Source organism: Pteropus alecto, unplaced genomic scaffold (assembly GCF_000325575.1).
Source record: "Pteropus alecto unplaced genomic scaffold, ASM32557v1 scaffold210, whole genome shotgun sequence".
NCBI lineage: Eukaryota > Metazoa > Chordata > Mammalia > Chiroptera > Pteropodidae > Pteropus > Pteropus alecto.
In genome coordinates, this window is record NW_006431288.1 from 220278 (window position 1) to 236042 (window position 15765).

Consider the following 15765-nt stretch of genomic DNA (forward strand, 5'->3'; position numbering starts at 1 on the left):
TTTATAATTTCCATTTTTATGTTTTTTTATCTCTTTGTTGAAGTTCTCACTGACTTTATCTATACTTCCCATAAGTTCATTGAGCATCTTTATAACCAGTGTTTTGAACTCTGCTCTGTCAAATTGCTTGACTCCATTATTTCTGGATCTCTGTTCTGTTCTCGTATGGTTTCTGCTTCTTTGTCTTCCCATTTTGGCTGCCTTTCCGTGTCTGTTTCTATGTACTAAGCAAAGCTCCTAAGTTTTCCGGTCTTATTAGTGTGGATTTGTGTAGTAGGTGTCGAGTGGCACAGTCTGAGAGGGGTTCAGCTGCAGGCCAAATTTAGCCCAAGCCTCTGCCCCTCTGGAGCCACCTGTTAAGATTCAGCAAGCAATCACAGATGCTGCACTTATAGTTGCCTCAAAAGGCCACACCAGAAACTGAGGCCAGCTGCCTCCAGTGTGCATCTAGGTGCTGCTCAGCAAGGAGCACCTGTCTCTGAAGATACACCTGGATGTGGCTTGGGTGGGGCTGCGAATTGGGGGAGGTGGAGTTTCAGGGAATCCTCTGGGCTGAGCAATCTCTGTTATCCAGTTTGATGACATCTCTGCTGTGGCGGCACTGTGTCATGTACTGAGAAGGGGATAGGCTCAACAGAGGAACAATGGATACCGCTCACACTTCTGTAGAGAGTCAGTCTCGCTTTGGCCCTCACTCCGACAACTCAGTGTCTCCCTGTAAGTCCCAGGTGCCCCCTGCGCGCAGCCAAACTGGCACTGGTGCATAGCACAAACAGGTCCATCACCACGAAAGTCCATTCACGGGCATGGCCCCTTTAAGAGGCGTCTGCAGCTGCTGGCTGCCGCAGCCACAGCCTTTGTCCCACTTAGCCACTTGGGACCAGGCAGCCTCACATCTTCGCCATGTCCTACCTTCTGCTGTTGCAGGGTGATTTCTTAGGTTTCTCCCTAGTTGTATGGCTTGTTGATCTAGATCCTAGGCGATTTTTCCTTACTGTTTGCTCCTTGTTTCTGTCACAACTTTAATTTGGTCGCCAGAGGGATGAACAGAGCCTCTATCATCTATGCCATTCTCCCCTCCCCACCTCCTGCGCCCTTTCAGTTATTATATTCTTCAGATCTACTTGGTTCTTTATTATACTTTCTTACTCTTAGTGAAAATTCTCCCTAAATTCTCCTATTCCACTCTCAAGTATGATGAGCATCCTTTGAATTTTTTTATCAGGCAAATTACTGATCTCCCACCCACCCTTCCTGGGGATTTTTCTTGTTTCTTCATTTGAGAGAGATTTTCCTGTCTTCATTTTGTTTGACTTTCTATGTTTGTTTATACAAATTAGACAGAATAGCTACTATGCTCCTCCCAGTTTTTAAAAGGTAGCCAAATGTAGAAACAACCTCTGTGTAGGCTCTGTGTGGTAGGTGGTTTTGGCAAGCTGATAGGAGCCGAACAGGTGCCTAAGATGTCTGAGGCACTGGCCTACCAAGCCAGAGCGCTCTGGGCAGAGAGGTCAGGTCCGTGTTGTTCCTGCTTTCTCCTTTGTTAGAGGAAAATGGTCCCAGGTATCATAGCTAGGAACATTCTGCAGGTGATCTTGCAGGGAGGCAAAAGCATCCAAATCAAATAGAGCTCAGAGTGGAGGGGAACAGTTGTGCTCACTGTCCCCTTATGGGGAGTTCCTACAGCTCCCTGAGAGCTCCCACAGTTTCCCACCTTCTCTAATTGGTCTCTTTTGTTTGTTTTTCAGAAGCTGTCCATTTAGCCCCTAGTTGTTTCACAGGAGCGATTGCTCTCTATATACATGTATATTTGACTTTGTTCATTGAAGGGGATGAATTCAGCATTCTCCTATGTTGTAGCCATCTAACAGTCTGTTTAAATAATCAACTTTGAGTTTTGTTGATTCTCTTTATTGTTTGTTTATTTTACATTTTATTTCTCCTCATTATTATTTTTTTCTATTTTTCCTTGACTTAATTTGTTCTTTTTCTAACAGAGATAACTGCTTAATTCAATTTTTTAGCCTCCTTTTCAGCCTCCTAATTATACTTACCCAAAGCCATACATTTTCCTCTGAACAGGGCTTTGGCTGCAGTTCACAAGTTTTTTTTTTTTTAAGCTTTCTATTTTTTAAAAATTGAGTTATAATTAACATGCAACATTTTGTAAGTTTAAGTTATACAGTGTGTTTATTTGATACATTTATATGTTGCAATATGTTTACCCCTTTGGTATTCGCTAATAGCAAATCACTTCACATAATTATCATTTTTTGTGGCAAGAACAATTAAGACCTAGTCTCTTAGCAGCTTTGAAGTTTATCATACAGTATTGTTGACTATAATCACTAAGCTGTGCATTTGATCTTCAGAAACTTATCTACTAGTTGCAAGTTTATACCCTTAAATAACATACAAGTTTGGTATATAATATTTTCATTATGTTTAAATAAAAAAGTAGATTTTCCATTGTGATTTTTTTTTGACTCATGAGTAATTAGAAGTACATTTCTTAATTTCCAAATATGTGGAGATTATCTGGTTCTCTTTTTGTTTATCAATATTTTGTCTAATATTACCATCTTTGTTTTAAATATGTTCATGGTTTTTTATTTTGTTCATTTAGTAGACAGTTTGTCTTTTAATTGCAATATTTAGTCCATTTACACTTCATGTAATTGCTAAGGTACTTTGGTTTTCTTCTACCTTATTTAGCGCTCTTTGTTCATCCCAGGACTTATTTATAACTAGAAGTTTGTACCTTTTGACCCCCTTCACCCATTTTGCCAACCCCCTATTCCTCATCCCCTGCGCACCTCCCTCTGCCTCTGACAACCAACAATTTGTTCTCTGTATCTATGAGTTTGGTGTTTTTAAGATTCTACATGTAAGTGAGATTATATAGTATTTCACTAAGCATAATGCCTGCAAGGTTCATCTATGTTATTGCAAATGGTAGGATTTCTTTCTTTCTTATGGCTAAATAATATTCCATTACCCATACAACACACACACACACACACACACACACACCATATTTTCTTATTCCATCCCATCCAACAGTTGGTTGACTCCCATGTAATTGAAAATCCACATATATCTTTGGTTCCTCCAAAACTTTAACTACCCTCTGTATCCACGAGGAATTGGTTCCAGAACCCTGCGCATGCCGAAATCTGCAAATGCTTAAGTCCCCTATATAAAATGGTGTAGCTCAGTGCACACAATCGGCCCTCTACATCCACGGACTCCCAACCACTGATTGAAAACAGTACAGATATTTAATGAAAAAAAAAAAAAATCCACATATAACTGGATCCATGCAGATCAAACCTGTGTTGTTCAAAGGTCAACTGTATTCTGCTTGTAGAACTCCTCGAATCTGTGGTTTGGTGTATTTCATCAATCTTAGAAAATGCTCAGCCATTGTCTATTTAAGTATTTAAATATCTGCTTAAATATTGCTTCTGCCTTATTCTCTCTTTTTCTCTGGGACTCCAAAAACAAATATCTGAGACGTTGTCACCATGTCTTCTATGTTTCTCCATGCCTCATTTGATAGATTTTCTTTCTGCTTACTAATGATTTCTTCAGCTATATCAATCTATCACATACTCTGTCATTGAGTTTTTAATTTCAGTTATTGTGCTTTTCAGTTTTATAATTTAGAATTGGTTTTTAAAATTATTTCTAGATCACAGCTAAAATTCTTGATTTTTGTCTTTCATGTCCTTGAACATAACAAGTATACTTGAAGTCTGTGAGAATTCTAGTATCTGGGGTTTCTGTGGGTCTTTTTCTGTTGTCTGTTTCGAGTGGTTTTAATTCGTGTTACTTTGTCTTTATGTTTGTCAAATTATTTTTAGTTATGTGCCAGGCATTGTATTTACACAGATGCTTAAAGATTAATTTGAGGCCTAGGCTAATGTTATGTTCCAGAGAGCATTTGATTTACTTCTGTCTGGGGCTTGAAGTCACTTGCAATCCAGGATCCCATTCTCATTTCATGGATTAAGAGGATTGAAAGTCAGACTGAAGTCTCTTGACATCCTGTCAATTTCTGAATTACCCTTCCAGTTTCAGCCTGCTTTGAGATGTCCACTCTATACTTTAGTTTCTCCAAATATATTTCCTTTCCCCTCTCTCTCCAGCCCTGGACTTCAGTCTCTTTCTCTTTCGTCCTTCCATTCTGTCATAGGCTACTCAGCTGTTCTCTTCAGAATCTTTCAGTATCCAAAAAAAAAAAAAAAGCCCTCCAAGCGGTACTCATCTCCCTGGGCTTCCATCCAGTAAATCTTCACTATCTTTTTAGATCCCTACTGCCTTTTAGTGCATACTTTAAAAAGTATTTTATATTGCTTTTCTAGTCCTTATTAGATGGATTCATTTAATTACCTAGTTGGCCATAATTGGAAGCTAGTTCCCTCAAAATAGATATTTACTGAGAGTTTATGGAGAGAACCTTTGTGAGTTTAAGTAATTAGGAAAGAATAGACAAGCAGGAATAGAGTGTAAGATTCTGCTGGTAGTTGGAATATAATAATAATAACAGCTATATTTATGTTACAATTACTATGTATAGTGTTTTATATGTGTTCATTGAAGCCTTAGAACAGCCCTCTGAGACAGGAACTATAGTTATCCCTGTTTATAGATGCAGGAACTGGGGCATGTACAGATAAAGTAACTTGACCAAGTTCACAAATCAGTAAGTGATGAACTGGGTCTCAAGTTTGTGCTCACTGGTAGAATAGATGGCCTGGATCAGATAGATGCCTGGGGAAGAGATATCCTAGGGTGGACTGTGGGCACTGAATGTCTGTGGAGAAGGCTACCAGTCAACATGTAGGCAGAAATTTGCAGTTGATGATTCCTAGTAATCAGAAATAAAGAGAAAATTCTTCTGAGGTTATTTCTCAGTCTTCATTAACAAACCATTATCAGGTCATGGGATTTAGATATACAGTAATTGTACATTGTGACTTGAATGTGTATGATCTAAGAAACATATTTGCTGTGCCTATGTCTTATAATCTTTCATTGAAAATGATCATGAGATTTTAAAATGCCTCTTTCAAATTATTATGGTGACTCAGTGTGTATCACATTAAAGAAGAAATACGTGGTTGTTGTGAAAATTTAGAAAATGAAAGTGTAGCCAAAAAAAAAAAAAGAGAGAGATTGCTTCTAATTTAAATAATTTTTTTCCAATTTTGTTTTTTGTACATCTTTATTTTTTTAAGGGATGAATTTCCCTTTTTGTGTTTATAACCTTCTTCTCTCCCCCTTTGACATATTGAATAACTTTCCAAGCCATTACATATTTTACTACATCACTTTTTATTGAATCACCCTTTATGGTTTGGGGCTTTGAACTCCCTGCATTCTTAAATGTACAATATCCACCACTCTAAGTTGTCTTTTATATTCTGAATTTGGAGTACTTAAGCTGATACACAGACATTTTGAGTTATTGCATAAGGATGCTGCCTACCAGCCAGTGGTTGGATATTTGCCAGCAGTACTGAAACTAATTTGAATATTTGATTGCATTTTGCCTTATTTTATAAGAATGAGTAAAAATGAGGAGAGGTGTTTATTGTTTTGACACACATAGTTTGATGGAATTGGTGCTTATTTGGTACTTTCTAGATTGAGAGTCTTTAAACCCTGGTGAATATGCAGTGGGCTCAATTATGTAAGAAAAGTTAAGGAATGTTTATAAAATGGTAGCACTAGAACTATGTTTTCAAGGATTTTTTTTTCCCCCTAAAACACTAGAAATAATTGAAATTTGTACAAATTATTAGCTTTCTAGTAGCAGAGCCCCCAAATAACATGCATATCTTTAAACTTCCTCATCTTTTTGGGGATATGTTTATGTAAAAGCAAGGGTCTCCCTCTTCTACAATTTATTTAATTCATTTCTTTATCATTGGATATTTACATTTCTAATTTTTATCTAAATATGCAGTGGCTGTGTCTTTTTTATTCTTTTAGCTATATCTTAAATTGACGTTTAACAGAAACCTTGAAGACTTTGGTAATTGATTCACTTGAAGTTCTTTGTAGTTGTCATTGTTGGCACACATTTATTAAATCTCTACATGTAGGGCACTGTCACAGAATAAATAACATCAGCCGAAGGCAACATAAAGTTCCTAAGATGATAAATAAAAGAAACCTTTTATATTGTTGGAAAAATGATAGTCAGCATTTCTCTAGCCATTTAAAATAGATTTTAATAAAGCTTATCTTTTTTCAAACCTATTTCTATAGGGTTTACTTCCAGATGTTTTACAACGTCAGCCACAGATATAAACATTTCTCTAAATTGTGCAACTCAAATTCCATAGATTTTTTTGTGTGCATGATAAAATATACATAACAGAATTGACCATTTTAACCATTTTTAAGTGTATAGTCCAGTATCATTAAGTTACATTTGCAGTGTTGTGCAGCCATTAACTCTCCATTTCCAGAATTTTTCATAATCTAAAATGGAAACTGCACTCATTAAACCCCAAGGCCATGGAAACCTCTTAATGAATTTGTCTATTGCAGATACCTCATATAAGTGGAATCATACAATATTTGTCCTTTTGTGTTTGGCTTATTTTGCTTAGCATAATGATTTCAATGTTTATGTGTCAGAATGTCTTTCCTTTTTAAAGCTGAATAATATTCCATTGTGTGTATATGTTCCACATTTTGTTTATCCATTCATCTGGTGATGGACATTTGGGATGCTTCCCATATTGTGAATAATGCTGCTGTGAACATTGTTGGACATGTATCTGATTGAGTTCCTGGCAGTTCTTTGGGGTATGTATGTACTGCAAAGTGGAATTGCTGGATCATATATATGGTAATAATATGTTAACATTTTTGAGAACTGCCAAACTGTTTTCCACAGTGGCTGTACCCTTTTACATTTCTACTGTCAATGCACAAGTGTTCCAATTTTTCCACATCCTCGCTAACACTTATTTTTCTTTCTTTCCTTCCTTTTCCCTTTCCCGCCACCCCCTCTTCTCTCTCCTCCTTTCTTTCCTCCATACTCCCTCCCTCTCTCTTCCTCTCTCTCTCTTTCTTGATAATAGCCATCCTAATGTGGGTGTGATGTGATATCTCACTGTGGTTTCGATTAGCATTTCCTGTATTTAGTAATATTGAGCATCTTTCATGTTGGCCATTTATATATCTTCTTTGGGGAAATGTCTGTTGAATAGGGTTTTTGTAGTAATGGTTGTTGAGTTGTAGTAGTTCTTTATATATTTTGGATGTCAATCTCTTATCAGGTATACAATTTACACATCCTGTGGGTTTTCACTCCCTTGATAGTGTCCTTTGATGCATAAAGGCTTTTAATTTTGATGAAGTCCAATTAGCTGTTTTTTGTCGTTGTCGACTATGTTTTTGGTATCATATCTAAGAAATTATTGCTAAATTAGATTTCATGAAGATTTTTCTTCGTTTTCTTCTAAGAGTTTTATCTTTATAGTTCTTATGTTTAGATCTTTGATTGGTTTTGAGTTAATTTTTGTATATGGGTTAAGATAAGGGTCCAACTTCATTCTTTTGTAGGTGATTGTCCAATTTTCCCAGCAATGTTTGTGGAAAAGACTTTCCTTTTCCTATTGAATGGTCTTGGCACCCTCATTAAAAATCATTTTACTATATATGCAAGAGTTTATTTTTGAGCTCTCTATTTTATATATCTGTTTTGGGTGTGTGTGTGTGTGTGTGTGTGTGTGTGTGTGTGTGTGTAAATGCCAATAGCACACTGTTTTGAATTCGGTAGCTTTGTAGTAAGTTTCTAAATCAAGAAGCATGAGTCTTACAACTTTGTTTTTTTAAGATTGTGAGATTCCAATTAATTTTAAAATGGTTTTTAAAATTTCTGAAAAAGATGTTCTTGGAATTTTTATGAATATTGCATTGAGTTTGCAGATTGCTTTGGATAGTATTGTCATTGTAACCATATTAAGTCTTCCAATCTTCAAATGCCATAGGTCTTTCATTGTAAATTATTGTAATCAAATTTCTCATAATTGACAGAATATGATTAATTTTAGTTACTGCTGTGACTTCTGGGTATTAGGAGTTTAATAAGTTTTATACTTTATAAATTAACTGCCATCCCTTCTAACTGATGCCTGGTATATAACCTACAGCAGAGATTGAACACCTGTGGGCTGAAGACAGAATGGGATCTGAACTTGTATTTTATTTGGCTCTTACCATGATAGGCTTCATTGTATTTTAAATTCAAATTAAACATCACCATTTCTAAATAACATGGATTTTTGTATACAAATTCCTTTCCATTTTTTTGGAGGAATTGGAAAGATCTGGCAGCAATGCCAAAGTAGCAAGAGGCCTCCTTGAGTTGTTAGAGACTCTGGTCTCCCTGAGGGAGGTTGAGTGTGGGTTGCCATTTTTGCTTTATACTCCTGTCTGCTCCTGTTACGGAGTTTCAATCCATGTTTAAAAGAGGAGGAAGAAAAGTTGGCTTGAAATTGCCTCTTGAAATATATATTTATTATTCATGGCAGATTTCAGATGAATTAAAAACCATATTTCATAACAGAGTCTTCTTTGATTGGCTGACAGTGTTTTCTTTGATTGGCTGATTGGACTCTGCCATGGCCTCACCCCCTTCTGAAGAGGATTTCTACTTAATGCTATATGAATATTTTTCCTTATAGAAACAATCTCAGTTTCCCTCCCTCTCTCCTTTTTTTTCTCTCTCTCTCTCTTATCTATCTCATGGCAGCTTTTAAGATAAATGATTATTAGAGGCTTGATTAGCTTCCACAGGAGCTACATTAATAAAATACCATGCTGGGCTATTATTTTTGAAAGATTAATCTTGTGAATTGATACAAGTCATTGAGACTGAATGTTGGCTAGGGTTGTTTTTAAACAAGGAAATAGTAATCAGGACAGATTAAAATCAGATTTAAATGCTTAAAGTATTGATTTAAAAAGATTAAATGCAAAGCACAGACTCAAACTTGATAAACTCCCAGCCAAGCTGAGACATTACATGTGGTTTTATGTGTGTGTATAGTAAGTGAAGAAGCTGAACTTGTCACAGAATGGTTGAAGTGTAAGACATAGTGCAGATCTAGTACCAATTCCTATTGGATAAATGAATCCTCATGAAAATATCCCTGTGGTGACCTGATAGTTTTGCAAGTAACATCTATGTCTGTCTCTGAAAAGCTGGAAAAAAATAAAATAGAACATAAACTCTTGAGTTGAGTTTGAGGTAAAGAAAGTTGCTTCAGTAAACATCAAGAAGATAAAGTTATAAGCATACCATCTTTAGCATTCTTTTTACTCGGTAATTTGTGAAGATAAATTTCTTTTGGCTATGATATTAGTACTATATCAGTATTTGGAACATTTTGGAGTTTTATAGAGAAAATGTTTGGAAGATAGTAAAGAGACAGGTGATCAGAAAGGTAAAGAGTGTCTTACACAAATATGGATAAGATTACATCATTTTATAGCAGCATAGTTAGAGTTCATTGTTGACCAAGTAAAATATTATCATGTCAGACATTACTGAGACTAAGATATTGTTTTTGTGATGTTATGTAGGTAACTGTATCTAAACTAAGATACAAATATTTGAGGCTAGTGTTTTCATCTTGGCATTAAGTATAAGAAATAAGTTTCAAAAGCTTTTCTATTGAAGTTGTTAATAGCTGTTCCCAAGAGATGAGGAAGGTGAAGGAGAATCATTCTGATACAAGCCAACATAAATTGTCCACATTTGGCTTGGGTACTAAGTGACCAGATAGTATTATATACCTAAATAGCTGCTTGACCTGCTAGTCTTTGGAGGATTCCAGTGAACTAGTTCTGATGACTTTGTAAGACTATTTAGATGAAAAACAAGGAGGGATTTTTCTAGACAAAACATGTGCTACACAAATTTTCATAGCTGTCAAAAATTACTGTAGTGCTGAGATACTGAGGAGCCTTAAGTTTTTTGTAAAGGCACTATGTATGTTGTCAAAAATAATTTTCTTACTATTTTTCAGTTAGTCGGTATATAATTTAGAGGCCGATCCAGCTACTGCTAAGGACCTTATAAACACTTTGCTTTTTATAGAGTTATTTTTTATAAACTATTTTTATTGTTGATGTTCCCAAACCACATTAAATTCTCATTGGGTGAATTTTAAAGAATCATTGAATTCTTAATAGTGATATATTAAAGAATAAAGGTCATTTGGGAGTTTTTAACTATAAAATGCATAAAATAGATTTAGCAAGGTGGTTGTCAGTTTTTCATACAAAACATAATAGTTTGGCATTTGTTGATGGTTGCTGTGCTCTTACCTGCCTTTTATTGATTTGCTTTTATGGAGTATCTGAATTCAAATTAAAATGGCATGTTATCATACAGAGAATTGATTAAACTAGGCAATGTCTGTGAATCATCAAAGGAATATTTTAGCACAAGGAAAGGATGGTTTGATTGCTCCATGGAAGAAAAAACGATTAGATGGATTTTAAGAGATCACTGAACATGTATCTTTGGGAAAATGCCTGGCTCCCTCTTTGACATGATTGAGGCATTCAGAGACTGCAGTGAATTGGCAATGAGAACTATCCAGGAATGTAAACTTGAAGGAAATAATAATAAGGTTCTTATAGCAACCAAGGATACTCACGTTTGCTCCCTGGAAGTTTTCAAGCAGAAGAAGTGATCTTCTTTCTGCACTTCACTAGATTTAAATATTTTAAGAAGCTTCAATCTTTTCCTCCCCGGCTACTGGGGGGTCCGCCACCATCATGAACGACACAGTAACTTTCCGGACCAGGAAGTTTATGACTAACAGACTACTTCAACGGAAACAAATGATCATCGAAATCCTTCATCCTGGGAGGACAGCAGTACCTAAGACAGAAATTCAGGGGAAAACTAGCCAAAATGTACAAGACCACACCAAATGTCATCTTTGTATTTGGATTCAGGACCCACTTGGGTGGTGACAAGACAACTGATTTTGGCATGATTTATGATTCCTCGGATTATGCAAAGAAAAATCAACCCAAATAGACTTGCAAAACATGGCCTGAATGAGAAGAAAAAGACCTCAAGAAAACAGCAAAAGGAACGCAAGAACAAAATGAAGAAAGTTAGGGGGACTGCAAAGACCAGTGTTGCTGCTGGCAAAAAGATTGAGTAAAGATTAGTCAGTGACTTTATTTGTGGTGGTTGAGCAGAATTTTCATGAGAGGATTAATAAACTAAGAACTTAAAAAAAAAAAAAAAAAAAGGGAAGTTCCAGTTAGTCTTGCCCACGAAGGAAACACTCCAAAAGAACTTTTGTGATCAAGATACTTAAGTTTATAACGTTTGTGTCTGTTCTTTTTTCTCCTTATTTTCATGTTAGTTCAGGAATAGACTCCCAATTTATAATATAATGCCTATAGAAAATAAGAGTACCATTATTGTACCTTTCCTTGTGGCTTAACTTTTGACTGCCATTTAAGAAATAGTCAGAAGTAATTGGAGATCTCTTATATGAGAAGAGTTCGAGTATCTTTTTTATTAGCATTATTTTGTTTATATGCTGTTTCCCCTACCAGGCCAAACTTCCACACAATTGAGAACTTGTGACTCGTTCCTTTCGTTATCTCTGGAGCCTGCTTTTGTAAGGCCCTTACAAATGTTTATTGACTTACGATGAAAATAATTGAATCAGAAAATCCTGTGTGATGTGAACATCATATCATATATATGTTTTGGGAGTATTTTTTGTTTTTATTTTTACTTTGGAAAACCTTTGGATTTTGTTCTTTGGTTGTTAGAAGCCTAGGATAGGGGTTTTTGTTTGTTTCAATCAGGCATAAACATAAATGTGGATCTAAAGAGTTGGGGGATGGAGGGGAGTGTCCCCTATCGGGGCTCCCCGACCCCTAGCAATTGGATAAAATAAGAACTTTGGCTCTTGGCATTAGACCCACTTACATAACCCATGCTGAAACTCTTAAGAAGAATTTCTCAAGGTCCTTTTTCCTAATTCCTGTTCGTTATTTTACTTGTAACCACTTATCTCTTTAATTAGCCTGGCCTCTTCAGAGAAGCTTTGTGGCTCTTTATTCATTTAACTCTTGGCAACTTAAGGATTTCTCAAGGAAGCACACGAGTGCCCCATTCTTGCAGAAACTCTTGCTAGCTAGCCTTCATAATGAAAGAAAGGAAGTGTATTTAAATAGTACTTACAGGTGGAAGAAAAGTCATTCAGATTATCTTTTTTTGTTGTTGTTGTTAACATAATGTTAGCACAATGTTAACTGAACATTTAACACAGCACTAAATAAATAAATGTAGTACACATGTTTAATATAAATTTTCTAGTTGACATTTTTTAAGCTAAAATAGATGAAATTAGTTTTAACAATATATTTAACCCAGTATAGCTGGAATACTATCATTTCAACATGTATAAAATCAAACATGTAATAAAAATAATGAGACATTTTACATTTAAAAAACTTACATACTAAATCTTTGAAGTTGTGCATATATTTTACGTTTATGGCCGCATTTTGATTTGGATGCTAATCTTCATTAGAAATACTTGATTGTTATTTAGATTTTATAAAGTTTACAGTTGGAAAAGTAGAATTACATTCTGTTTCTACTCAGACTATATTTCCTCACCTCTCTTGTGTCTCCTTGGGCTCATTGTAGCTTTGTTTCTGTCACTACCACCCCATTGAAGTGCTCGTAACCAGTGAAATCTCGGGCTGACATTTCAGTTGCTGCTGCTTCATCTCTTCTGGGTCTTCTCCCTCAGTCAAGGACTTTCCTTCTATATGCCCATTAAATGTTGCTATTTCTAATGGTTCTGTCCTTTTCAACTGCTCAGTCTCCCCAGATGATCCTACCTAATCCCTGGGTTTAAAATTCTTTCAGCCTGTTTTCGAATTATAAATTCGTAATTTCCAGCCCAGATTACCCTCCGGAGTTCCTGACCTGTATTTTTGTCTGGTAGATATTTCCATGATTGCCACTTTCATAACCCCTGAGTACCTCAAATACAGTGTTTCCAAAGAAATCTGTCTATCAGATTTCTGTCTACCAGTCCCCTGTCTCCTCCCTACCAGCCCTCTTCAATTTTCTCTGCTGGTTATTAACTCCACTATTCCCCTAGATGTCAGAATTCAAAAGTTGGAATCGTTTTGAACCTCCTTTATGTTTCCTGTCTAGATCTTAGCATTTCTCTAGTCTGTCCCTTTCCTGCTCATGACTTTGTTCATCACCTTCATCTTGGGTGAATACAGTGCCTTCCTAACTGGTCTCCTTTTCTCTACATGATCTTGCTCCCTTCTGTCTTCTAAAATATGCCTAGCAAGGTCATACTCATGCTAGAAGAGAGCCTGAGCACAGTTTCTGTGGAGATGTTCTGAAGACGTTGCCCTCCACCTCACCCCACAGCTGTTTCTCTTCTGTGGTAAGCCCTGTGCCTGCCTCTGTTGTAGCTCTTCTCAGATCGCAGTGTTCTCAGTTTCCACTTCCTCACCTCTCATTCATAATGTATGCCTTATAGTGTAGTTCTGGGTTTCTCCGTGTCTGGATCCTGTCTCAAGACTGTGAGCTTTCCAAATACATATGCTGAGTCTTATTATTTACCTAATTTAGTCATTTGCTAGGGCTGCTGTAAATCTGAGTGACTTTAGCAACAGAAATTTATTGTCTCCCTGTTCTGTTATGGAGGCTAGAAGTCCAGATCCAGGTTTCAGGTAGGGCCATGCTTCCTCTGAAGGTGCTAAAGGGGGATCTGTTTCGAGCCTCTCAGCTTCTGGTAGTTCATTGGCTTCTGGTAGTTTCTTAACTCCAGTCTTCACGTGGTGTTCTCCCTGTGTGTTTGTGTCTCTCTCTCCACATTTCCCCTTTTTATATGGATGCTAGTCATAGTGGAGTGGGGCTCACCCTAACCCCCGTATGACTTTATCTGACATTTGCAATGACCTAATTTCCAAATGGGGTCTCATTTGGAGATAGTGGGGGTTGGGACTTCAATATATGAATTTTGGGGCAACACATTTTGACCCCTAATACCTGGTGGTTCTCATGTTGACTAGAATTGTAAAACGATTGGATGAAATAATCTGAGTAAAAGATCAGAATTTTTATTTTCTTAACCAGCATTAATGTTTAATCCAAAATAAAAGCTTGTGATTTTAATACTTTCCCATCTCTAGTTTTCAAATATATTCATAATTAGTAGTTTTGAATTAGCGTACCTCAAATGATGTGCAGGCAGAGGATTCTAGTTGTTCTAGCTCTGTCCTGATGAGAGGATGCTGCTTATTATTTTTGGATCCATTTAACATATGAATAAACCAACAGCACAAAGAACAGAGAAGAAGGAAAGATGTCCACAAAATGTTGAAGATGGAAAGTAGATGGACCTGAGTAACTGAGCTAGTAGGCCAGAATAAGTTGACACCTAAGTGCAGGCGGAAACACCAACTAAAAGCAAACTAATTTTCAGAGCAATACTTAAATGAGTGTTGGAAAGCATCAGGGCTCTGAGTGGGTGAGGCTGATAACAGGGAAGGGGTCGAAACTAAATATGAATGACTAGCCCCTCAACCCCCCCCCCCCCACTCTACACCCCGGGACCCCGGGAAAAGACTTAAGTTTACTCAGGTTTGGCAGGCCCAGCAGAAGACAAGGCACTGAGAAGTGAAAATCTCTAACAAGCCCCTCCAAGGTCCCTGACAGCCAGGGTCATGGGCCCATCAGAAACTGTAGGATTCCACTCTGGAGTGGTGAATGAAGGCCACTTGTTGACAAGTCCTATCCATGTACAGAAAACTTCTGACCAGCTTTTCAGTGTCCTCTTAATATTTAATGAATTAGATGGCTTAGGATCACCAACCATTTCAGGAATGTCTTGAACACAAACAAGAACAAAACAGATGGTGAAAAAGGCAACTTGAAAACAATGCAAGGGGACAGATAAATAACTCTAGATAAGTTCCTGATATTTATCTCACAGAGGAGAGGATACTACAGCAGTGAAATAATAGTTTGCAATAAAATATGGCTTCCAGAGAACGAGGAAACATGATTCCAGAAATTCAGAAATATAGAAATCTTTCAGAAAGAGGGAACAAAAAGAAACTAGAAAGGGAAAGGGAAAGGATTGATATAGAAGGGCCAAGATGGAGCTAATAATTTCGTATCCAAAACAAAGGAAACACAGGACTGAGTGTGTCTGGGTCGATGTGGCCCTCCTGAAAGCTTAGGTAAGCAAATGACTAAAACCCAGGACAGGGCATGTTATATTCAAGTTTCAGAATGCCAGAAATTGGTAAGATCTTAGAATTTACTTCCGTGTGGGGGAAAAAGACAGACCTGCATGAAAGATTAGGAATCAGGCATCGAATTGGCCTTAGATATATTAGCAGCAGTACTGGAAGCTAGAAGACAGTAGCTCCATACCTCAAATTTTGAGGGAAAATTTTGTCCAGCTTACAATTTAGTGCTTGTCCAAATTACCAATAAAGTCTGTAGATAAAATTAAAACTTTTTTGAGACCTGTCATGTTCGAAACTTATCCTTTCTCAGAAAGATGTGAGTTACCTAGACAGGCAGTAAGTCAAGAAAGGAAAGTCCTGAGTCAGGGAAAAAAATGGAAGGAATTTTCAGGATGGTTATAACCAAAGTCCCAAGAAGGGCAGCTGTGCTCAGGCCTAGGGAATAATTAGTGCAGGTGAAGC

General features: G+C 36.8%; 1 pseudogene; it reads left to right on the forward strand.

Annotated features, from left to right (window-relative positions):
• Positions 1-10815: 10815 nt before the first annotated feature.
• Positions 10816-11213, forward strand: LOC107196430 (annotated as a pseudogene).
• The last annotated feature ends 4552 nt before the right edge of the window (positions 11214-15765 follow it).